The 26,955-nt window shown below is 41.3% G+C and overlaps 1 long non-coding RNA gene across 1 annotated transcript in view; it reads right to left on the bottom strand.

The window, feature by feature from the left end:
- LOC309805019 overlaps positions 1–26,955 on the bottom strand; it is a 330,304-nt gene that overhangs the window by 146,986 nt on the left and 156,363 nt on the right. The window contains exon 2 of the long non-coding RNA XR_014294216.1: positions 13,399–13,441. This is a non-coding gene — a long non-coding RNA (uncharacterized lncRNA). The remainder of the gene's footprint in view (positions 1–13,398; positions 13,442–26,955) is intronic.

Genomic DNA, 26,955 nt, shown 5'->3' with positions numbered 1-26,955 from the left:
TAAAGAAGATCAACTGGCTATTATAATTGAAAATCAAGAGGTATGGTGGGCTTCATAGTTAGGGTTTGATCCTTCCTCTTCATCGTCTTCTCTCACTTCCTTACCCTTCCTTTCTGTTCCTAAACAATTCAGTCCAAAAGCCAATAGGCAGGACTTAAGCAAAGTAAGCATTTGTGTAGGGAAGGAGGAGGGGACCTGAGGCAGCCCAGAGGAGTGTCAAGGCTGAGCAGGGTGAGGAGGGAGCTCACAGCAGGTGGTGGAAATGACCCGGATGTGTGGTGTGAAATCTGATCAAGGTGGGGAGACCATCTGTGTGAAATTCGTGCACCACTCCTGGGATGCAATCATTAGAACGCAGCCTCACTTCCTTGATATTCTTGCCACAGATGCATAAGCTAAGTCTAATCATGAACAAACACCAGACAAACTCAAATTGAGGCACAGTCTACAAAATCACTGGCATGTAAACTTCTAAAGCGTCAATAGCATGAAAGTAAAGAAGGACTGAGGGACAGATCTAGATTGAAAGAGGCGGAGAGACGTGAAAACTAAATGCAATGCAAGATGCTGGACTGGATTATTTTGCTATGAACATCATTACTGCGACGATTAACAAAACTTTAATGTCATTTGAAGATAGGATGAAAGTTACAAATGAATGTTAATATACTAATTTTGATAGTTCTATTTTGGTTATTCAGGAGAATACTCTACAAAATAAATTCTAAAGTATTTGTTTGACATCATGTTAGCAAGTTACAAATGGTTGAGGAATAAAAAGTTTTCTGTACTGTATTTGGTGAAAACAAAAGTTAGGGTTTGGTTTGGTGGCTCAGTGATGTCATTAGAATTCAGTTCTCTCTGAAGACTCTGCCTTCCACTGCGTCAGCTTCATTCTAAGCCAGACTCCCTGGCATGGCCACAAGATGGCTGCACAGACAGAGGAGGGCAGAGGGGGTGTAGGTGGGGGAATTGCTTCCAGAAGCTCTCTAGGAAGAATCAGAAAGTTAGGAAGCCTCTTTCCTGGAAACTGCAAGAAGGTATCTTCGCCAGTATCACTGGCCTAAATTGTCATGTGCTGACCCTAAACTGTTCATCATGTGCAGGGGATGGGATTACGTGTATTAGTTTAGGCTTAATCCGCTTGCTGCTTTTACCAAAGCACACGGACTTCACATGAGAGAGGTTTAAAGAGGAATAAAAATTTGGTTAGTTATCAAAAGATAGGAGAATGGGAAATTGATCAGGCAATTAAAATGTCTGTATTAAGGGCCAATGTACCATTGTGGTTAAGAGGTTGGGTTCTAGAGGCAGACTACCTACGAAAAAATTTGGCTCTGTTCATTTCTAGCTTTGTGATTTTACACAATGTCTTTCATCTCTCTTTGCCCCAATTTTGCCCATCTATGAAATGAAGATGATTATCTTTCCTCCCTCACAAGATTTCCTGAGAATGCAATGAATTAGCAAATGTAAAGCACTCACAATATATCATACTCACAATGCACAGTGAGCATTCAAAAAACATTAACTATTACTATTTGCTTGTTTAATTTTTACAAGGTACCATTTTACAGTTATATTGATTCAACAGATAATTATTGCATGCTTGCTATATACCACGCTCTGTTCTACACATTTAGAATGGAATAATGATCCAGACAGGCTTATTCTTTCTAAGATGCAGTTAAATGAGCAGCTTGTTTAGGATCAAACAGCTAGTAACTGTCAGAGCTTGGATTTGAGGTCAGATTTCTATGCTCTTACACACCTCCTTCCTTCCTTTGCTTTCTCCTGATCTTTCTGTACCTTTAAATTATTCTCTGCCTTAGCCTTAAGCCTGGTAGTGGCCCCGGGGGGCTTTGCCTTTCCTGCTGCTGACAGCTAGGTTGAATGACATTTAGGGTTTGCTAAACCTGTGTTCTGAGTGATGGGGCATCAGATGGAATCCCTGACTAGCTGTGATGGTTAAGGATGCCACAGAATTCCTCACTGTGGTGTTAATCACCTAGCCCCTTGCCTGCTGAGCTATCACTTTGGCCTCCTGCAGAAACTTGTCTGTGGTTTCAGTTGTTCTCCTTCACATCTCTTCCAGTGATTTGCCACAGTCAAGGCCATCTCTAGGCAAAGCTTTCCCACCAGTTTCTGGACTTCGGAGTCTGTCTCCCTAACCACAGCCATTTCCCCCAATTCCCCAGTGATCTCAGGCCATGCCCTGGTCACCCAAGCCCCGCAACTTGAGAACTGCACCCAAGTCTGTCTTCTGGGTGGCATCACATGCTCTGAAACTGATCTTTTATCCTTTCTCATTTTCCTACCCAAACAGGTTTGTCCTACATCCTGTTTTCCTGGGACCTGTCTGTCTGTTAGAGGACAGTTATCCAGGCTGAGAAACTAATCCATGTGAAAGGGACAACACGTGCAAATGACCAACATTTTTCCTCCTGCCTCCCCTCCCCCGCCCAAATCCTCAGTTCTCTCCCCAGAATTTTATTTCTAAATCACCAATAATGACACCTCTATTAAACAGTCAGCCTGTCAAGCACTTGCACAGGTGTTTACATTGACTTATTTAATCTTCATAACAAACCTATAAATGCTATTCATGCTACTAACATCAGCCCCATTTTACAAATGAAGGAACTGAGGCACTAAAAGTTTCAAGAATTCACCCAAAGCCACATGGAGAATAAGTGACGGAGCCAGGATTTGCTTCCAGGCATCTTGGCCACTGAGCCTCTGCTCTTCCTTCCACCCCAGCATCCCTGCCTCTCCCCTCTGGTGGGATCACACAGCTCTGCTACCTAAATACCCTCAAAGACTATGCGATGAAGCTGGAACCACCTAGATAGCAAAGAGACCCTTCATCATCCAGCCTCCACACTACCTTTCAAGAATTATCCTCCATCTGTCTACCCCACATGCCATGTTTGGAATGCCCATTTCTTTGATACAGTGCGTACTCCTGTAAATCTATGTTCCATCATGCTGTTACCTCTGCATGAATGTTTTTCATTCATTCTCTCGGACTAGAAAGCCCTTGCTCATCCTTCAAAACCCATCTCAAAAGTCTTGTCTTTTGGGACTTCCCTGGTGGTCCAGTGGTTAAGACTTTGCCTCCCAATGCAGGGGGTGCAGGTTCAATCCCTGGTCAGGGAGCTAAGATCCCACATGCCTCGCGGCCAAAAAACCAAAACATAAAACAGAAGCAATATTGTAACAAGTTCAATAAAGACTTCAAATATGGTCCACATCTAAAAAAAATTTTTTTTTAAATAATAGTTAAAAAAAAAAAAAGAAGTCGTCTTTTTTGCAGTTGTCTCCCAGGGAGATAATTAACTATTGATACTTCTTTGCTCCCTAGTACTTTGTAATGTGTGAGACAGTATGCAAACTAGCTGAGGAAACAAAGATGACTTCAGCCATTCCCAGGGTTCAAAATGTATAAGCAGGGTTTCAGCCTTCTCATTCACTCTCTTTCTCTCCAGTCCCCAAAAAGGCTCTCTCCACACGGCATGCCTGTGCTTGTGGGCAGCTGAAGACTCACATCCTATTGATTTAGTAATTCTAGTAAAAAGAAATCATTTGCTTCAATAGTGCTAACAGAACCATCACAGAGGGGGCTCTCGTGAGCATGGCTTAGATCACATGTCCAACCCTAAAACAGTTACTGTGACCAGGGGAAAGGAGACATTTAGTATTGAACACCCTGTGTTACATGCCCAACCCATTCGTGGAGAAGGTACTGGGAGAGGATGTGATGGTCAGTCTGCTCTAAACCAATGAAATGGTTGCCCCACAGAAAACCAGGTTCTTTCTTTCTTTCAAGAGGGAGTAAGTGATGCTGGAAAGATCACAGATTTCCACTGTATTCTACCCCTAGTCTGGCTAACATCTGTACCACTCTTTTGCTCACAAAGAGAAAAACACTTTCCAAACCAATTTCACTCTGAACTCTTCTACTAACAACCAGAAGTACACTATTCAAAACAGACAGTCCAAATGTCTGTCCAATTACCATGTCCAGCTCCACATTCAGTACCTCTGGTCTCAGTCAAAGCAAGTCAGGTTCTTAATGCTGTAGCCACCTGTGAAATGAACCACCCAACACACTTCAGACATAGGGATGAAGGTAAAACAAGATATATATACCAAGAACTACCACTTAGAAACCACCTAAGTGGCTACTGCTCCCAAACGTATATCATATCCTGCCAAACACAGATTGCGAAGATTCCCTATCCAGGCAGGAAGGTGGCTTCCTAGCTCATTTACAATAACTGCCCTGATTCTGTGCTCTGGGGAGATCATCCAAGTTCATTGCTCCTCATGATCACGAGAATATGAGAGAACTATCAAAGAATATTCCTTTCCTGGGGGCTTAATTGCCATAGCAGCCCAATTCTTCTTTATTAAATTTGGGGGGATAGAAAATTGCAGACCTAGACCTTGCAAAGTAAGCACCTTAGAACTTTACTTTACTACTGCACAATTAACTTTCTAGAAAAAGCCACAGACTAGCAACTGAAGTCAGACAATTTGTCCAGGTGTGGTCTCTGAATCTGGGTTGGGGTTACTCTTTCTACTCCTATGTCTTAGTGAGGGGGCCCCATGAAAGTCCATCCTCATAGCCCTCAACTGAAAGTGCTCTCCCAGCAGAGTTCTCTCCTCTCCTCTCTGCTTTCAAATGGTCTAGCTTAGGCCATAGCTGGTACTTTTCTTATAAAACTTTATTGAAAATCTTAAAAGTAATCAACAGGGGGAAGTTGTATGTTTGCAGGGACAGGGGGAACTCTGTGTACTTTCTGTTCAATAGTACCGCGGACCTAAAACTGCTCTAAAAATTAAATTAAGTTTATTCACTTTAAAAAGTAATCAACAAATTCCAAAAGTCTCACATTTTCCCACAAAACCTTTTAAAATTACAGTTTTAGTAGGTATATTTCTGTACCAAGAAACAACAAGCAATGACATTGTAAGAAGCTATTTTGCTGCCACTTAATAAGCATTACCAACTTCTCAGTCAGAACTGGGAGAATCCTCACTGCCCACCCTCCCCTCACCTTCGCACCCTCCCCCCGCACCCCCTCCCCCTGCCCCACCCCTTCCCCACCTCCCCCCCACACCAACCCCCTCCCCACCCCAACCCCCCTCCTCACCCCACCCCCCTCACCCCACCCTCACACCCTCCCCACCCTCCTCACACCACCCCCACCTTCTCCCCTCCCCCCCAGTCTCACACCCCCCATCCCCACCACTGCTCACCACCGCCCCCCTATGATTCAGCCAATTTCCTCTTGTAGCTTTTGTTATCTGCTACACCCCACTCCTGATACCAATTTCTCTATCAGTCAGGGTCTTTTGGTTACAAGCAACAAGAGCAGCTCTATTAACAGACAAACAAAAAATCAAAAATAACAATAATGACCAAAAAAGGAGAAAAGAAAGATAAAATTACATAAGAGAAATTAAGTGACAAACTTAAAGTCTCTCACAGGCTTGCAGGAGGAATTGGACCATCAGGCCTCCAGAAGGACTGAAACAGGGTAGTTATATGAATCTTGATGGTAGAGAGTAATGGGTCATCTCTCCAGAGTGTTGCCGCCAGAAAGAAACAATTCCCCCACCCTGTGCCATTTCACTCAAGACTCAAATTCATGAGAAAGAGAATGGGATTGGCTTGGCTTGAGTCACATGACCATTCCTGAATGAATCCAGGATGAGGTGAGAGATGAGAGAGTGAAGTACTTTCTCTCTGATTGGCTAAGTCTCAGTCTTGGACTCATACTTGAGGTTGATAAACTCAGGGTCATGAACAAAATGGATTCCCTACAAGAAAGAGAAACTGTGTCACCAGAGAAAGGGGAAGGGATGATAGAAGAGCCAGCTTAATCAACCCCCACTACAATATCCAGCATAGTACTTATTTCTTTGTATTTTATTTTGTCGTTTATATGTCTAACATATGTTTATACGTCTTGCCAGAATTGATATTGCTTTAAACAATGCCTCAATGTCTATTTGCATATGAGAAACATAGAGCTCTCTCAATAAGCATTTTTTAATTGCTAGTTTAAAGTATTATCCATTCAAGATGTACTGGCAGGGATCTTCTAGTAATATTGCCCAATTTTTTGAAGTGATGATATAAATTGCAGATAACATGTTAGGACAAGTGGTTTATCAAAGCACATCAAATCACTCCAAGTGGGGACTCTCAAACTTAGGGTGGGAAGGAAAGAGAGTTCACTTTCAGTCTCTTTCCTCATCCTCACATTCACCCCATCACCCCCACCCTACATGTGACATGTTGAGAAAAGGACTTTTCCACAATCTAGAGGGTTTTATTTCAGCAAGATTTGAATCTTATGGTTTGAAATATGCTCTGAGATCCTTAGTATGAGAATTAAATGTACATCAATTAGGAGAATGGCTGGATAGCACAGCCCTGCAGAAGACAGGCTGTGGAGTCATAATTCCCACCTGATACACTGACTAGTCAGTATGTGAAATGGGAATAATAATATCTACTTCAAGGTTGACATGAAGACTAAACCCAATAACGTTTATAAGGTCTTAGCATAGTTCATGATGTATGATAGAACTCAATAAACAGGATAGCTTTTATTAAATCTGATCTGCCATTAGATTTGATATGTGAATATTTCCTGGGGATTTTTTACAATAGCCACACATTATAAATAACCTAGTAGAATAATCATGTTGGAATCTTTGCTACTTTGCTAGCTCTGATCCCATTAACAATGTACTATCGGTCTAATTAATGATCACCATGCTATCCCTTACACAAATATTAAGTTTTGCCTTTTAGCCCTAGGCCCTTTATTCCTGTGTGCATTAACTTTGTACTGTTATAAAGTTATTTTCTGTCATTTCTTATTTTTGCTCCTTTACGTGATTTTATACTAATAAGACCTCCTTGCACTTAGCAATCTTGCCATGAATGTTGATTTATCTTGTATCACAGTTTGCACATGCTACTGCCCACTAGGCTTTGAAATTAAGCTATAAAGATTAAAAACATACAGTTTGCAAAACTTCTAAATCACTGCCTATCTGTGCTCCTTTTCTACTTTTCTCTTTTTCTTTTTGCATTCTTTCTGTCCTCCATACACCTGAGGGAGGGGCTAGACATGGAAATCATGCCCACATAAGTGTTCCCTGAGTCTCTAGCTCCTGGGACTAAGAGAACAAGAATGACATCACCTGCCATGGCTCTCCCTGGACTATGTAAATATGGGGCTAATTTAGGGTGCTCTGTAGACATTTATAAATGTGCCAGGTCAACAAATTATCTCATCTTACCCTTCCCTTATGCCAGGTCTTTCGAAGAATGTTCTAAAGACCTCCAGAATGAAAGGATAAAATTTAAACATAGCTTTTCTTAACTCCTTGAGAAGCCTGTCATCTTATTATTACCAGTTGAATGGTGATACTGTTAGCAATATTATGCACATTCTGTCTCCAAACTTTCAAAATATTCACTTATCTATTCATTCCATAAATATTTACTAAGCCTCTCCTTTGTTCTAGACAATAGAGACACAGTAGTGAACAATGCAGATAACAGTCTGTGCCCTTATTCCCATACGATTAGTGGGGAAGACTAGTTAGAAATTAAACAAGCAATTATAAAGAAAGCAGTAAGCACTGCCATAGAAGACAATTAAGCTGCCATGGAAGCATAGAGCAGGAACCCTTAACATGAAGGGTATCAGGGAAGACTTCCCAGGCAAAGTCCAAGGAGTGAGTTAGCTACATTAAAAGTAGGGTGAAGGAAAGAAAGAGTGAAGGCAGGGAAAACAGCGAAGGCGCTTAGCACATTGTAAATGCTCAGTAAACCCTTGTTGACTGAAAGAGATAGAAAAAGCAAGGCATACTGCAGGAAATAAAATAAGTTTACTAGATTAAAGAGTATATGTAGGGAAAACAGGCAAGATGAAGTAGAACTGATAAGTAGAGTTTAGGTCATGTAACTCACATAAAAGGAGTCAAAGTATTGCCTTTTTCTGGGCAATGGAGAGCTAGTCAAAAAAGACAATGACTTGGATAGATTTTTGTTTTAGTAATATCACTTTCACTGCAGTATAGGAAGTGAATTGGAAACAATACAGAAGATAAAGAGAACGATTAGAAGTCTATGGAGTAATCCAAGCAAGGGAGACAGTGGCCGGGATTAAGGTGTGAGGGGAATTGGATGGAATTGAGAAATACTTAGGGTTGTGTGAAAATGGCTTAGAGACTTTGGATGAGAAGCAGTGCTAGGGAAAGGGGTCAAGCAGGAATCTCAAGATACTGGCCTGGACAACTGGGTGAACTATGTTAACACGGGAGAAAGAGCAGGTTCGGAACAAAGGATGCTTTGTTCTGTATTGAGTTGAAGATGCCTGTAGGACACCCAAATAGAGATGTCTTGTAGGCATTTGGATAACTGGGTCTGAAATTCAGAAAAGACTTATGTGTTGGAAATGAAGATTTGGAAGTTGCCAGGATATGGGTGGAAAATTAAACACAGTGAAATGGATAGGATTATACGTTTAGGAGAAAATCTAACCAATGCCAATACTAACAACCTGGGCAGATGAAAATGAGGATGAAAAGAAATCTGAAATGAAATGCCCAGAGAGTTATGGGGAAAACCATGAGTCTATGATGCCATGTATTCAATAAGGAGATTGTTTCAAGATAAACAAGGTTATCACTGGTGTCAAATGCTGCCCATGGGTTAAATATGATTATGCCTAGGAAGTGTATATCCAATGGTTTTTGCCACAAGCTCATCTCTTGGGACCTATAAGAGTAGATTCAGAAGGGTAACAGAGGTAAAACCCAGAAACTTTAGGTTGCAGAATAAGTGGGCAGTCAAAAATGGAAGCAGTAATACAGACTTCTTATTTCAGGAAGATTTGCTGTGAAAGAAAAGAGAACGGTAAATCAGGAGCCATAGGAGATACAGGGTCAGTGCAAGTGGCTTAAGCATAAATTGGAAGGAATCACCAAACAGAATAAAGTTAAAGATCCAAGAAAGGAAGAGCACAGTGACTAGACTGAGCACTCTGAAACAAGCACAAAGAACAAGAAGAATTCAGTAGAGAGGGAACATTTATTTACGAGAAATGACACATATTTCACAGAAATATGAAGGGGAACAAGATGGGTAGAGGTGTTAAGTGTCGGGGTGTAGAGACAGGAGTTTGAAGGAGACCTTTGTGAATAGCTTCCATTTTCTCTGTGTAAAATACAGAGTGGGATCATTGACTGACAATCATCAGGAAATTGGGGGAATGGATAACACGTTGAAGGAGAATGAAGGCTTGAGAAAAAAAAGAGCATGTTAGGCAAGCCGAGAAGGATAATCAGGAAACACTGAGAGCCCAGAAGAAGTTGGAGATCTTCAAGTCGTGGTTGTACCATTCTCCTGGTACTGTGATTTCAGTAGTTTTCACCACCCCAGACAAAGTCAAAAAGAGGCAGGTAATAGCACAGACCCACTTAGTTTACTCTTTCAGCTTCAGATGGCAAATAGTTAGGCCTCTCCTGGGATTACAGGGAGGGGTCAAATCTATGGATTTAGAGAGATTCATGTAAAATCGACATATTACATAAAATTACTTCCATCGCCAAAGCCATGAGAATGGAAGAAATAGTGGAAGCAGCTGTAGGCTAACAGTTGATATGTGAGTTCTAACCTTAAGTCTGCCGTAAACAGCTACGCCTCCTTCATCAAGTCACTGGGTCTCAGTTTCCTAATCTATAGGATAAAAGGACTGTTTGAGGCATTCTCCTCCAAGTGATCTCAGTTTCTGTGAAAACATTGCTGCTGCCCTATGCCAGATGTGAGGGTATCTTCACAACATCACCATAAATGCAGGAAAGGTGATCCCAGTCCCCATTTCATAAACAACAAAACTGAGGGGGAAACTTCTAGAAACCCGCTTATGTTCAAGAACAGAGATCCCTGACTATCTCCAAACCTATGTCTTATCCACATTCTGAAACACCCTCAGATTAGGTTTGCCCATGAGAGGTCTATAGACTCTGTGGTATCATCTAGAAAAGGAGCTCAATTGTTAGCATATCACAGAGGGAAAACAGTGTCGCCTGAACTGGGTGAAGTGACTGATCTGGGAAGTAGCCACAAAAATAATCCTCCTCAGAGAGGAAAAGACATATTAGCAGACAGGATTTCACAAACTTTTGTGTAACTTGACAATTAATTGACACACAGTATAAAACCAAATCAAAAAACATTTTTTTAGAAGGTAACTTTCCTAGAGACTCAGGCCAGAGAGTAGTAGAGGGATTTGTCTTTCATTTTCTTTCTCTGCCAGATGAGTAATTTCAGAACAACTGCTGAGTGCTGAACAATAAGACATTCAAGGACCAAAACTCGAGAGTCATTTTTTTCACCACAACACCCTCGGGTAGCTGTTCCCTGTCTCTGGCAGACAAAATTATTTTCCAGCTGGCTCCTGGAGGACCATCTATAAACAAATTAGAAATTTCAAAGGGTTTGTTTTCTGCCTTCTGGCTGCCAGTAGGGGCCGTTCCCTTTGTGTCCTTCATATGAAAAAGTAATTTAACAAAGAAAAAAGAGAGAGCACGCCTCGGTTCAAAACAGAAAAGCGTGTCCCCTCTCTCCCCCTCCCTTTCGTCATCCCCCCTCTGTCCATTGTCATGTTTGGTCAGTTTTCTGTCAAAACAACTTTTATTGTATGCAGCTTTCATCCTGCAGGGCTCCAAGAGCTTGAGAGACAAGTTGTTTTCCTCCAGCAATTCCATCAATAAGGAGAAAATGGAAAATGAGCCCTGATTTATGGCTGATTCTCCATAACAAACAGGGGCAGTAAAGGCCCACCCGGCTCTGTAGGGAGAAGTTAAAAGTGGGTCCATCTGTAGGGAGAAGTTAAAAGTGGGTCCACTCGCCTGACACCCAGCTCAGATTCAGACCAAAGGAAGTAGGGCCTCAAAACAAAAGAGAGCTCTTGAAACATTTTATAATAGCTTGTCATAGGCAAGGTACAGGACATATTTCAACGGGAAGGAAAAAAATCAAGCGTGCCTTACACCAACTCAGAACAGGAATTAAGCTTAATATCTGGCACTTCTGAAAAACTTTCCCCCTCAAAATATCCCAGCAGATGGGAAGCACCAGGTATTTAGACATTAGAACGCATTATATTCCAAAGGAGAAAGTTAGCAAAATTGGTCCCCAGTTTACGAAAAAGGAAACCAAGACCTAATGAGAAGGGAGGGTGTGTTGTAGTGACACAGCAAATTGTTTAAAGACAGGACAGAGTCACCATTTCTTGTTTTATGTGGCCCAAAGTCAGCTTACGGAGACTAAGATGTTTTCTTGGGTTTTGGCTTGAAAAGTCCATTTTCTCATTATTATCTTATTTTTCATTCTTTGGGATTGATTTGAGGCTTGGCTGGCAGTCAAGAGCTAGAGAACATGAGGTTCACAAATGCAGCTATTTCTAGCCTGCTGATATGCTCCACTAATCATGTTTTAAGTGGCATGCCAAATCGAGACTTTGCTTTCTAGGTTTGCACTTTAAGGTGAAGAGGTCTTAAAAGCCTTCCTAGCACAGAGCATTTCATTTAAGGAAATTCTTGACTCAGGCAAACCAATTTGAAACTATTGGGAGTATGCCAATAGAGAGAAAAATATTGTGGGGCTTAAATTGGTTTTGTGCACTTTTTTTAAGCATGTATTTTGCATACCTTTACTTCTAATTCTTTGCCAGCAGAGTGTGTGGATTCTGCAGGTAGATTTCCAGCAGTGATTTCAGCCTTGGGGGGGTCAAGGAAAGAATGAAAATGGCTTGGAGGAGTAAAAGCTTCCCAAGAGGTCAGAGCCTAAGTCTGGAGTACATGTGTGTGCACGCACACGTGTACGTGTGTGTTTTTGCTGGAGGAGGTGCACGTGGGCGTGTGGGGTGCTAGTGAATGAAGTGGAGATGCAGGACAGAGATGTGATGCCTCAACTTGGCTAAGGCTCAAATACCACCCCGTAGCCCTGATTAACCAAAATGCTCAGGACGACATTCGGGTCAAGGGCAGCACCCCCCCGCTGGCTCACTGCCCACTCACAGCATGTTCACTCACCCTCCGTATATATGTACCTTCCACACATACCCCTGAATGCATGCTTGGGAGCCAGTTAAGAAACAAACACTATTTTAAATTCATTTCCTTTTTAAAACAATGCTCACAAGAAACATATTTCAAGTCTGTTTCCCATGAGTGAGATGAAGCCGTTCCTTTCTGGCCACGTTAAAGCAAAGCATAATCTTGGAAGTACAGAAAGGGAGTCAGATTTCAACGAGAGTATTTATAGCACTTGGGCCGAGTTGACTGACCTAGGTTCAAATGACTAATAGAGAACAGACAAATATTCCTTCCCTTCCCCCAATAGCATAAAAGCATACAGTCTTAGGCTGAAGCCAAGATTTAATAAGCCTAAACACGTGTAATATAAGGAAGATGAAATGTAAACCACAGAAGGGGTCTTGGTAGTGTATTCGATACCATACAGCAGTTTTACAAATTGTTTATTTCCTTTACCAGATGGGCCTTTTAAAATTTCCTCTCTGCGTACCTTAGTACCTAATGGCAAACCCACCTGAATCGCTTCCATCCTGCACAGCCCTTGCCGGGATCTTGGCCAGACACAGTGTGTGCAGGGTTAATGCCAGCCTTGAGCAGCCCTCTGCCCTGAGTAGGGTTATTAAACAGGAACATTTGACTCATAATTTGTTCTCCTCATGTTAAGTAGATTGCAATAACTCAGCTGTCCAGGATCTGTTTGTCAATGCTCTGTGTATTTCAGCAGCAAATATTTTACAACCTCTAAGTTTGATGTTCAGACCACTCATCAAATGAAAATCTCCTGTACTCAGAGCTGCTTTTATCATCACAACCCACCAACTGGAGAACCCTGGAGAGGCAGTAACCCTGCCCCAGAGCCTATCCGGCTTAGCCAGATCCTCATCCTGGGAAATTCTCTTCCACTAAATGACTTTAAGAGAAACTGGCCCACCCTCAGAAGAGGCTCTAACATTTCAGAGATTCTTCATCGGCCTAAACTGTCCTAGTAAATTGCCATTTTATTGAGTTTTATTGTCTCCTTTATATGCATTCTAATAAAAGTGAAATGGGGTATATGTAATAAAGAGGAATGGAAATGAGGGAAGATGTGGATGAGAAAAAAGCAAAGTAAAGAGAGAGTACAACTGCAGCAGGAGGAGGGATCCATCATAGACTTACTAGTCAAAATTCTAATGACCTTTTAATAGCCTCATGTGGGAAGCACAATGGATTGCAATTCAAAGAACCCTCAGCCAGCCACAAAGCAAGTCTCCAATCACTCACCATGTCTTTTCCATGGGTCTTCACTCAGTGCTTGGGAGTAGACCTAAAAAGAAGAAGTAAAGGAGACCTGAGAGAGGCACCTTGAGATGGTGTCTATATCTATCCATCCATCTGTCACAGATTTGTGTGTATTCACACACATACATATTTGTTTTATACAATATGTATTATACACACATACATGATTTCTTTATATGATATTATAGATTATATTTACATATAAACACATTATTCTTTAAAAATTTTTTGACTAAAGCAAAAATACTAACATTTGTTACGGTATTTATAATATACATCATGGTAAAGTATAAAGTGACAAGAAGACAAAATGGGGAAGGAGATTGAGGGAATTATTCTATTTTAAGGTACTTATGCTGTTCATTAAAGGAGATGACAGGGATTTCCCAGGCAGTCCAGTGGTTAAGACTCCGTGCTTCCAATGCAGGGGGCACGGGTTAGTTGGGGGGAACTAAGATCCCACATGCCACGTGGTGTGGCCAAAAAAATAAAGAAATAAAATATAAAAAATAAAGGAGATGACAGTTTAATAACCCATATTGTACACTCCAAAGCAATTACTAAAAATAAATTTAACACAAAGACTTATGAAGATAATACATAAAAGAAAATGGGATACTAAAACAAGTGCAATTTGCTCAAGAGAAAACAGGAAAGGAGAAAAAGTAGAACAAAGGACAAATGGATTAAATATAAAACAAGCAATAACATGGGAGACTTAAATGCAACTATACCAATAATTATATTATATGTAAATGAAATAAACATATATATTAAGTGGCAGAAATTATTAGTTTGGATTAAAAAAATCAAGACCCAACTTCATGCTGTTCCTAAAAAACATATTTTAATTATGAAGCATAGACAGGTATGAGGTCTCCCCATATGGAGAAAAACATCTGGAATAGGAGAGAAGTATTTCTCAAAAAATTCCCTAACTTTGCATTTTTTCCCTTAACACATTGGGCTTAACCATGAAGTATATGGTCAGTTGGGGATGGGAGATGGGGGTGGCTATCAACCGGGGTGAAAATAGGTATCTATCAGAAGAGTTCATGAAGTCAATCCCACAACATTCTCTTTTAGGTATCCTCCTGAGACCACTGGGGATCAGTATTGATTTTCCCCTCAGAATGCTCAAAAAATGAGTTTGAATGATACAGTAAGTAAATTAACTTCAAATTTATTCTGCACCCAAAGCTGAAAACCCATTCACTATTTTATTTTTGGCCCTAAATAATGTCCAGGCACATTGTCTGACATAACATATGAGAGAGTCAGCAATGAGATTAAGTGACAACATGAAAATATAGATACTCCAATAATAAAATGTCAACAATGTAGAGATGACAGATTTTAATATACACACCCTCCCATTATCATATTAAAATTCAGAAGTATTGCATTTTATATTCAAGTCCAAATCAAATTATCTTGCCCTTGGGAGTAAAAGTTTTTGCGAGTTAAAGTCCAAAGGCATTAAAGTTAAAAATCAGTTTTTCTTGATCGAGTGAGTTAATGGTCCTAAGTCTGAAATTCTTAAAGTTCAAAATACATCCTCCCTAATTAAATATCCTTTCATCTGTCAGGTAAAGGAGTTCTTGATGCCTCAGTAAAATTACTGTTCCTTCAGCAGCTCCATCCTGGGTTGTCTGTCCTTGGAATGGATGTAGTTCCTTCTTGACATCAAAAGTGGCATTTAGTTCAGTGCCAGTTCTCTGTATGCATCCCTCAGATGCTGAACCCTATTCTGATGTAAGTTTTTCCACACCACCAAGCAATTCTCTGACACCAGCTGGGTGTCCTATAATTCAACTCAATTGTCTGACACTTACCAGGAGATAGTATCGGACTACACAGGTAAAGGACACAGTCCCACAAGACCGTCCTACACTTCAGATGCCAATTATAAGTCCAGGTTGTTACCTGTGACTCTGACGGACTGGCTATAAATCAGAGGTTCCCATGACCCATTCTTGGGTTCGATTAATTTGCTAGAGCAGCTCACAAGACTCAATAAACCTGTTTACTCAGTAGATTACCAGTTTATCACAAAGCATATTAAAGGATTTAATTCAGGAACAGCCAGATAGGAGAGATGCATAAGACAAGCTAGAGGAAAGGATTAGGAATTTCCATGCCCTACTGGGGTACCATTCTCCCCAAATCTCTATGTGCTCACCAACCAGGAAGCTCTCTGAACCCCATCCTTTTGGGTTTTTATGGAGGTTGCATTTCAGAGACATGATGGATTAAATCATCAGCCATTGGTAGTTTAATTCAATCTCCAGATTTTTCAGAGGGGGGGTTGTGGAATTGAAGGTCCTACTTCTCTAATCACGTGGTTAGCTTCACTGGCAATCAACCCCTATCGCTAGGTACTTTTCATATCATTAACATAACCAAAGACACCTTTCTCCTTCTCATCTCTTAGGACAGTCCAAGAGTTTTAAGCACTCTGTGCCAGAAACAAGACAAAGACCAAATATGTATTTCTCATTGTTGATCACAATATCACAATCCCCTTTCTAAGATCCTGAAGACTTCATGTGACACACAAGATTATTACAGCCCTGGCTCCAAAACCTCCAAATTGAGGAAACAAGATGATCCCCAGCCTCTATCAACAGTTCCTACAGGCAATAGTGTACTCTGAGAATCCATTCTAAGAGTTGCTAAAGGCCATATAACAAAAATTCAACATCTGAGGGAAGTAAAGTAGATGGAAAAATTCTTGCTTCAGCATCTTCACATGCAGTCAGTTAATGTCTGTTATCCAGAATCCACAAACTGTGAATTCAAAATAAATCGGGTGAAATCTCCCAGCAAAATGTTAATGAGGGCACTACTCATTCGCCATTTCAGTGATCTGTCTAAACTCACTATCACATTTCTCAGAGTGCATTTCAGATATTGCTGCCTACTTACAAAGATTAGAAATTTGAAATGATGGGAACCCAATCGCCAAGAATTATTTGCAGTGCCTATCTTTTCCATCCAAGTTATTAAACTACTTTAGTTTCACTTGCCCTTTTGTCTTCAGCATTCCTGGAACTTTGGTGCTGCCTGAGGGTGAGGTCTGTCTGGTAATACAGACTTCACATTATGTTACGAGAAAGTACTTCTGAGCTTGGGCTGCCACTTCTGCCTCTTGTATTAGAATTGCTTAGGGAAGAATTTCACTCCCACACTGAATACATTCAACTAGAAGAGTACACACAACTGGACACCCACTTACAGAGAAGAAATTGGACTCCCTACCTCACACTGTATACAGAAGTTAACTCAAGATGGATCAAAGATCTAAACATAAGAGCTAAAATTATATACTAATTGAAAGAAACCAAACAGAAGGCCGCATGTTATATGATTCCATTTATATGAAATGTCCAGAATAGGTAAGTCCATAGAGACAGAAGTAGATTAGTGGTTGCCAGGAGTTGAGGAAGAGGGGAATGGAGACTGACTGCTAATGGGTGTGGGACTTATTTTAGGGGTGATAAAACTGCTCTGGATTAGATAGTGGTGATAGTTGCATAAACTTGTGAATATACTAAAATCCATTAGATTGTATACTTTAAAAGTATGAATTTAATAGTATGTGAATTATCTCTAAAAGTTTTTTTTTAAGTACATTCAACATATTCTAGAAACAAAGCTGCTGCTGATACATCAAATTCCCAGCTCCTAGGGCCTGGGAGATGCCGTCTTTACTCCTCCCATAAATTCATCTGGCACATTTTCTTGGAGCCAGTTGTATTAGAATATGTATAAGTACTCTAAAACTTAGTGGTTTTAAATAGCAACTATTTATTTAGCTTGAGATTCTGCAGGTTGACCAGTTGAGCTAGGCTTAGTTGAGTAGTTCTGATCTTAGATGGTTTCATGTGTCTGCAATCAAATTCTGGATAAGCTAGGGTCTACCTAATCTAGGACAGCCTCAGTGGGGTTGTCATCTTGGTTCCACATGGTTGCTCATCCTCCAGCTAGACTGGGATTGTTGTCACATGGGCAGCAGGGTTCCAAGAGTGAAAGAGGAAGTGAGCCTAGAGGAAGAGGCACATCATCACTTCCGGTTCATTCTATTGACTAAAGTAATTCACAATGCCAGTCAAGATTCAAGGGCAGGGAAATAAATTCCACTGCCTGTTGGGAGGAGCTACGAAGACACATTGTAAGGAGTGGGGATTCAGGTAAGGGTAAAGGATACTGAGAACTTTTGTAACCTACCATTTCCTAGAGCAGATGTTGCAAGACAAGGGTTGTGCAGTGGGTCTAGAGAACAACCAGTACACATCAGAGAGAGAGGCTAGAGAATTCCAAGAGGGAATTTCTAAGAGAAACAAAAAAAAAGGAACTAAACAGATGACCTGATGTATTAGACTAGATTGAAAGGAGTTTTAGAGTTCTTTCAGAAAGTACTAATACGGATTATAGGATCACAGAAAACAATTCCCTCAGGGTCAGGTGGGTAATATAAGTGTGCAAAGTAGCCAAATGGAAGTCAGCAAAGAATGAGGTGCAGAGTGCATGCCCATGTTAAAACACTGAAGTCATTCATTTCAGGGAAAATAAAAAGGATTTCATATATACTAAATATAGTATATATAGAGTTCATTGTATATATGGTCATATTTACATATTTACCTACTTATATATTTACATGGTCATAAAAATTGAAACACTGAATATTAATTTAGCAAGAAAATATGTAATGCAAGTACAATGAGAAAATAAAGTACAGAAAGATGCATGTTTTTGGATCAGGGAATGGGGTGAAGTTTGGGGAATCACAATCCCAGGATCAAGAGAAAACTCAAAACATCTCCAGTACTGCTGATAGGAACTGAGACAAGTCTTTGATTTACTGAGAAAGTTCCAGGATGCATGCTAAAAGCAAGGATGTAAAACTAAGCAGTTAATGTTACAGACTTAGATTGTCCTACATATTATATTAGCATACTGTATTTGTCTGTCTAAGGATAAGTTTATTTGAAGAAATCTGGGCAAAGTAGTACAAAGTTTAATTCAAAACATGTGGTAATTACACTTAAATAAACATAAGGAAAGAGTTTTAAGATTTCCAGTTGCACATGGTCTATCGTTGTGGTTGCCCTTAAAAATAGTAGTTAATGTAGCCACAGAATGTTAATAAATGATTTCAAAACCTCAAAGTTTATTGGGAAGATTTCCAAAATATATCAGTATTTGCTTGAAATGACTCCACCCATGAGCATGGGTTTAAAATCATTACAGGACAATTATCCTTCTCCTCCTTTAAGATAAATTTGGAAACTTTGCCTTAAGTAGAGCCTTCTATATTAAGAACAACCTTGAACTTCATACTGAGAAAATTAGTATGTGTAAATTTATACAAAGTCTACAATAGTAGAACTTGAAGGCAAACAACATTCCTGAATGACGAAATAATCTCTTCATCCTCTAGTTTGGGTCAGGCACTTATTTTTCGCTCAGAGGCTTTATAATTTTTATAAGACTACCCATAAATCTTCCTTGCCAGAAAACCAACAGTAAGCAACAGTTTTTTGGATCTCTGTTTCCTTGAAGCAATTCTCTTTCATTTTCTGAAAACCACATACCAGGGTTTCTGCTTGAGGCCAATCAGACTGACATATTGACTAGTGGGGATGGGTAACCTATAGAATGAAGAACTGGCCAGAGCCACTGTTCCCACTGGCATTCTCATGAGACACACCTAAGTTTCGTTCAAGGCTTCACTGTGTAATACCCTCATTTAGGCAGAGCTTGTGGATAATAAAATGCCTCTCAGGGGTGAAACCACTCTGTCCTGTTCAGCAGGTCACATCTTCAGAACCACTGTGAAACCAAGCATCTGTTTTGTGATGTTTGAGGCCAAAAAAAGGAATCAGACCAATCTGTAAGTTTTGGCCTCGGTGTCTCATCTCTTACCTCAAAATTCTAGATGGGTGGTTGAGAGGGGTTGGATTTTAACCAAACCATTTTAATAGTTTTAAATTACCTTGGTATAAATAGACTCTATAGAAACAAAATTACTATGAATTTGAAGATTAAAGGCAAGTTTTCATTTTTTAAATTAATTGAGTGGACACCTTTTGGGTATCTACTTTGGGAAGAGGCCTGGACAAGACACTGAGGGTTTGCTAAAATGAGGAGTTTTCAGGCCCAGCCCTGAAGATTTTACTTTAGTCATGGAATCAGGTGTTTAACCAGGGTTTGCAAACTCGTGGCCTGTAGGAAAATTTTTTCAGCCTTGTTTTGTTGGCTTGCTTTGTTGAGTGTCTAATTTGAATGTTTTAAGCTAGGCATGCATTCTCCAGCTCATTCTCTGCTAATTTACATTTGACCACTCCTCACAATTATATTACCCACCTGACCCGAGAGGGAATTGACTTTGCAACTTTGAAGACTAGATATATTACATAAGAAATGAAATAAATTGGAAACCTGTGCTATAGAGAGAAACATAGACTTTTAATGTGAGAGAGACTACTATGAATCCTGGTTCTGCTACTTAATATCTATGTGATCTTAAGCAAGTTGTAATAACTTCTTTGAGCCTTAGTTTCTTGCCTGTAAAGGGAGCTACAAATACTATCTCACAGTGTGGTTGTGAAGATTAAACAAAATAATATTTCTTATTTGTACAAGAGCCATCACATTGTGAAGGCTGTATAGTTTGGTAGCCATTCTTTGCCTCCTCTTACAGTAGATGCCTATGGAAGCTCAGAGGAAGGATCCATTAGTTCTGGCTGGGTGGGCGGGAACACTTGGCAAATCAAGTGATGATTTGAACTGGGCCGTGACGGATGGAAAGGATTACCGTGGATAAGGAAGGGGTGTGGGGATTTCTATGTTTTAGGATCTTCTGTTTTGGGAGAGTGTGTTTTGAGTCAGGCCATGTGATGAGAATTCTTTGGGGTTGAGGATAGTAGAGAACATCTCCGTAGCGTAAGCAGAGAGCTAGTCTGGATCAGGTATTGCTGTTCATCACTTGCTTTCACGTTTTCCCATCATGGGGTATGAAGCACCGCTGCTCTATTTATGGGGCAGAAAGTAATTACCAGGTTCCTGGAGCAGAGATGGGAGGCTTAAAAGGCCATTCATGGAAGATAGCCATGAAAGGAAATATGAGGCTCCAGGGACCAATCCTATAGTTGTAAGCATGCACAGCTATTTCTTGAAAACAAACCAGGTGCCATAACTTAGTCAAATGACCTTTCCTAGGGTTTAGTGATGGGCAAATTGTGTTACACATGGTTCTTAGGATTACTAGAGTATAACCTGTAAGTCCTTCTGAGTGGACTGTAACTTCTACAGGCAGTAGTTAACTACCTGAGATGAGGGAAGAGTTCGTTGTTAGAGTGGTGGTACTGTGGGTGGATGAGTAGGTGGGTAGTTCTGTACAGATTCTGCAGTGTCTGAAGAAGTCATGATTGTGTATGGTAAGTAGGAATAGGACATTCCTGAAGGAGCAGTTGAATTGTTCCATCAGGCCATCAGTCTGTAGCAAGCAATGATGAACATGTTGGTGGACATGAAGGAATTTGAACAGTGCTCCCAAAATATAAGGTAAGAACTTGGACCAAGTACCTGCGATCCAGAAGATTGGTATTTCAAGGAGATGAACATTTTCCTTCATCACAAGAGTTGCAGAAACTATCATGAATGTGGGGAGAATGGAGGAATGGTGACATTCAGGGGATAAAGTGTGTCATCTAAGAAAGTGTGTCCATCCTCATGACTACAGGAGGAGAGAAGACATAAGATATGAAATAAAGTCCATCATGAGACTATCCAAAGGAGTATAGGGGTTAGGAGTAGGAGGTTTCCCCCAACAGAGGTCTTGGTTATTTTTGTAGTGGTCTGATTGCTGTCTCTCAGTCTGGTGACCCAAGCACTAGGCACCTGGCCCTACCACACCCATGGCACTGTTGACCCTACCTAATGACATGTTGTTTTCAAGTACCCATGAGAGAACCAGCAACCCACTACTTGTATAGGCACATCAGACATCCCCACTCCAGTATGAGGGTTAAGTACTATGGTGGAAGTTTTGGCAAAACTCTAGCCTTGTAGAAGTCTGTAAGTTCCAAGAAATCAGAGAATTCTAATGCTCTGGACTCATCATGCACTTTTCTGAGACCTCTTCTAATTCTCTAGTCAAAGGATTAACCCATTCTACCCAGGTGACCAGGTGAGAATGCAGAACCTGTGTATGAAAGTCCACAAAACCTACCTTCTAAAGAGTTCATTCATAACATTGGCCACATCCTACGTGATAAAGCTGTCAAACATGATCATCCTGAGGTCAGGAATCTGGGGTTAGCCCTGCATCCAGGGTCACCCTGTTAGAAGATGTAAATTACCCATCTCCACCACTTCAAAAAAACAGTACTTTATTGCATTCTCCCTTGATCACTGAATCTGGGTCACCACAGGTAGCTAGCTGCTTTTGCCATCATATGTTGGGAAAATTGAGGGACTCCCCCCAGATCTCTCAGGAGGCAGGAATGTGAGCAGGTTTCAGCTTCCAACATTTGAGAATCATCAGATGGCTGCCTTGCTCCATATTTTTTACCACAGTGCTATATTGTTTACATGTAGTACATAGAATATGGCCATTGACCCCCACTGGATAATGAGCAGAGGGAGCTGGAACCTTGTGTAGCACATGGAATGTCCAAATTGCTCTCTTCAGGGGATGTCTGATGTGCCTCTCTAGGGTTCTATTGCACTGAAACTGTCAGAGGTGCTTTTACACAAGTAGATCCTAGACATATGATAAACTCACATGATTGTTGGTTCTTGCAGATACGCCTACCAGAGCTTCACATAAAAATTCAAATTTTCAGGTTCTCCTGAAAAATAAACATGCCAAGACAAAGGATCTACATTCCCACATGGCAACAATCCACAGGACCGGAAAAAAAACTTCTTTACACTAGCACGTGCTCTCCAATCTCCACAGTCTTCTTCACTCCTTGTCATTTTAAATGGATGACCTCCCTCATTTACTTTTGTGATTGCATATCTTAATTTAAAGGAAGAGAGAAGACAGAGGGAGGAGCATGATAAAAGGAAGGGAGGCATGAAGTATGAATTACTTAAAAGGACATATACTAGGCTATGAGAAGAGAAAGATAGGTGGGGACTACAATGAAATACTCTATGAAAACTCTCCTAAGCTACTGAGCTTATTTTTTACATAACGTTAAGACAATGAAGGCTTTCACTTAAGAGTTTAGCAAAAGGTGAACTGCTTTAGAAAGATAACTTCAGAAGCAGTGTGGATGACACACTGTAAAAATTAAAGACTAGAAGCAAGGACATTTTTATTTTAAAAAAGTACACAGGAGAAAAAAATGAGAGTATGACCTAGCCTTGCCCAGAGTGATAGAAAGGAGGGAAGGAATATTGTAGAGAATTTGGAGATGCAATTCATAGAACTCAGGAGACAACTGGCTAGGTAAGAGTGAGGAAATAAAGATGAGTGTGATGAGTCTCTGGGAGAAGAACATGAACTCTGGATAGAGTTCAGGGAGAACTCATTGGAGAGAAAGATGAGTTCCAGTTGAATGTGTTAAAATAGAGGGAGTGGCGAGTCATTTCCTACGGACACATCTAACAAATGGAGCTTGGGAGAAAAAAACTAGAGATAGGGACTTGGAAATCAAAAACAAATGCTATCTGAAGCCAGAAACTAGGTGAGATTGTTTAGGGCATGGAGAAGAGGGGGTATACAGAGCCCTCAGGAGCACTATACTTACAGAAATGGTGATGGAAGAAGTGCCAACAAGTGAGAGTAAAAAGAAAATAGGAGACGTGGGGATGCAGTGGATATTTTCCATTGGTCCTTCCAAACCCACTTTCTACCCAGCTCTGTGCCTGGGGAGCCTGACCTGTGTGGGCTGCTTCCATTGGCTCCCTTGTCCTCTGGCAGTGGGTCTGATTTGGCCAATAGGAAGCACAGGCAGAGATCAGAGGCTGGGAAGAGCAGGATGCTGGGGGTATTTATTCCTCTCACTCGCTCCCTACTGGGCGTTCCCAGGTTAGCTACATTTCTCTCTGATGTTCACAGCTCTGTTGCGTAGGTTCTCTCCATGTAGCTGGTTGGCTAACTGGTCCCATCTCTCGCCCCTAAGGGTGGTCACAGCTCCCCTTCTGTAGTCCCAGTGTACTGCCCCTACCCTGATCTTCATAAAGAGACCCTTGGTTACACTCCTTTCAATCACTCAGTGTGAATATGCCATCTGTTTCCTGCTGGGATCCTGACTGATTCAAAGGTAAATCCAGGAGGGTGCACTATCCTGGAAGCCATGGTAGAAGGACCTGCATAAATGCTCCAAACCACATCATGGGATAAGGACTAACAAGAAACAGAGTTTGGGGCTTCCCTGGTGGCGCAGTGGTTGAGAGTCCGCCTGCCGATACAGGGGACACGGGTTTGTGCCCCAGTCCGGGAGGATCCCACATGCCGCAGACCGGCTGAGCCTGCGCCATGGCTGTTGAGCATGTGCGTCCGGAGCCTGTGCTCTGCAACGGGAGAGGCCACAACAGTGAGAGGCCTGCGTACGGCAAAAAAAAAAAAAAAAAAAAAGAAGCAGAGTTTGACATTTGTTTTTAGAAGACTGGTGTGGGCGGGAGTCAAGATGCAAGGTTTGGTGGAGGAAGTGAACGGTGAAAGAAAATAGAAGCAGTGAGTAAGAAGTATTACTTCAAAAAGGCTGGTGGTCTAGGGAGAAAAAAGAGAGAGAGTACATCAGTCTGAAGCAGAACTAATCTATTCCTTTAAAGTTAAGGAGAGATGGAAATAGCCCCATAAAACTGCTTTTTTTGGTCAATTGCCTCATTGTCACATGATTCAAATGGGCTCCTTAAATTAGCATACCACCTTCTCCCTAGGATTTTAATTTGACGGAAAGGTTTCAAATATGACCAAGAGACAGCTGAAGATGAAATATCTAGTTCAGGCTTACCTCTCTGAGTCATTCCAGCTATTAATCATTTATAGGACTCTATAAGCCACCTCTAGGAAAATGATAATTCTTTATTGCTTGTTAAAAATATTTACATTTTCCTCTACCAGCTGTATACAAGGAATTGATATTTTCTGATTTGCTAAGTCAATAACATCTTCCTCAAGCCATCAAAGGATTTGATAAACCAGCAAAACACGAGAGCCTCTGCCACAGATAAGTGGGAGGCACGCAGGCTGTCAGGCAATTAAGTGGACCTGAATAAGCTGATGTAATTAAGCCTCTTACTGCATAATTATCTTTATTTTAAATGTCTTTTGATGAAACATCTGTTCCCTGCTCCAGATATGAAAAGAGGGGCCCGTGCTCATGAAGAAAACAGGCTTGTGAGGCTCTCACACATGCTGCCTGGGCTGCTCAGATCCAAGGCAACAAATGTTGTCATTTTTTCCATCTTTGCATGCGAGAGGCAGGTGTCCTCACGTCCTGAGCCCGAATTCATCTGACCTCCAACTCACAGCAGCTGCCTAAAGCACTGTCACACAAAGCAGTCCCTGGGTGCCAAAGGGGACCCTGAGAAGCAAGGGGGCATCTAGCTGTAAGGGCTCATGCTCTGACCATCTCAAAGGAGGACAATCAGAGGTGTTCAGCAAGGTAAGGAATTGGTCAGCAGGATCTCCTCGGGTCCCTATCTCCTGACCACATCTCCTTCATCAAAGGTAAATATGATTAGTCAAACCTGACTAATGCTAGGCAGCATCATTTTGGTGAATTTCTGTATGGTGATTTTGTTGGTCCGCAGTTCTGTAGACCTCAGACTCTAACTTGTCAATTTCCTATGTTTTTCCAAATCAGGAATTTTGAATCATGCTAATGGACATTTAAGCGAGAAAGTCACAGCTCTGGAAAAGAAATAGACCTGGTTTTATGCAGGCGTACCTCGTTTTATTGCACTCCATTTTATTGTGCTTCACAGACACTGAGATTTTGACAAATTGAAGGTTTGTGGCAACTCTTCATTGTCAGATGATAAATAGCACTTCTCAGAAATGGAGTATTTTTAAATTAAGGAATATACTTTTTTTAGACATAATGCTATTACACACTTGATAGATTATAGTATAGTCTTTTATATACACTGGGAAACCCCAAAATTCGCGTGCCTTGCTTTTTTGTGATATTCACTTCATTGTGGTGATCAGGAGCCGAACCAACCGTATCTCTGAGGTCTGCCTATATTCTGGTGCTGCCACCTGCGGCCTTGGTAACCCACCACCTGTCGCTCCCTTTCAGCCTCAATTTACTCAACTCTAAATTGAAAATAAGGATACCTATCTTACAGACTAATTGTGAGAATTCAAACGTAGGCAGAAAGCCTAATAGTATACATTAAGTATAGCAGCTGATCTGAATAAACATTAACTCCCTCCCCTTCCTCTGATCCACCTCTTCCCACTGCCCATGAAGGAGCCTAAATGCCCGTTTCTTAATTAATGGTGAGAAATCTCCTGTCAAGAACACTGACCAGGCTTCTGGTTCAAGATGGAAGGGGATCCTGAACTCACATCCTCCTGCAAACACACTGCATCTACAGCTACACATGGAACAATTTCCTCTGCAAAAAACTGGCTGAGCAGCTCCTATACATCGGGCAGACAAGGAAAGGCCCAAATCAAAGAGGGTAGGGGAGACTGGGACAGCATTTCACCATAAACCCCACCCTGGGCACAGCAACCCACAGTAGGGATAGAACTCAAAATCTGGATCTTCTCCCTGAGGAGTGAAGGAGTTGAACTCCACATCGGGCACCCCTAACTTTTGAAACCTCCACCTGAGAGATGAACCCCCAAAACATCTAGCTTTGAAAACCAACAAGGCTTGTGTCCACGAGACCCACAAAGTCATAGCAATCTAAGGAACGGCTCTTAAATGGCTGATGCATGGACTCTCCCCACCACGGGGCTCAGCAAAGAGCAGCTGATCAAGCAGCGCCTGGATTTTGTGTGGGATAGGCTAACTTGCTGTCTTGGAATGTTGGCCTGATGGGCAGTCATCTGATTTGACACACATTTGGGGGCTACTCGGTGGTCCTTGGTGATGGAGACTGATGGGCACCATCTTTGCACTCTCCCTCTGCCTTGCTCTACCCAGCAGGTACCACCTTTCTTTCTTTTCTTTTCTCTTTTCTTTTCAGCTTTTAAAACTCTAGGCTTTTTCCTCTTCTCTTCTCTTCTTTTTTTTCCTGGCAGGCGCCATCTCTACCCTATATCCCTTGGCCTCACTCCCATCAGTGGGCTCCATCTTTGCACTTTCCCTGTGCTGTGCTCCAGGGCACCACTATCTCCCAGAGGAGAGTTTATACACTCTTCTGGTGCCCTGGTTTTTGTGGCTGCCACCAGGGAGCCCTCTAGATTCCCTGGCACAGGTGGTCTGTGGGGCTTACGCCTGCAGTCCTATGGGACTGTCTATATTTTCATAATTTCAAAGCTGCTGCCTGGGGGTCTGGCTTCAAATCAGTGTGAATCCAGGTGCTGACTGAGATCTTCCCCTTTGGAACACT

The sequence above is a fragment of the Mesoplodon mirus genome, assembly GCF_964341445.2.
Source record: "Mesoplodon mirus genome assembly, chromosome: 5".
In the NCBI taxonomy this organism is placed as follows: domain Eukaryota; kingdom Metazoa; phylum Chordata; class Mammalia; order Artiodactyla; family Ziphiidae; genus Mesoplodon; species Mesoplodon mirus.
Note: the sequence above shows the minus strand (reverse complement) of the source record. Positions and strands in the feature narration are given on the sequence as shown.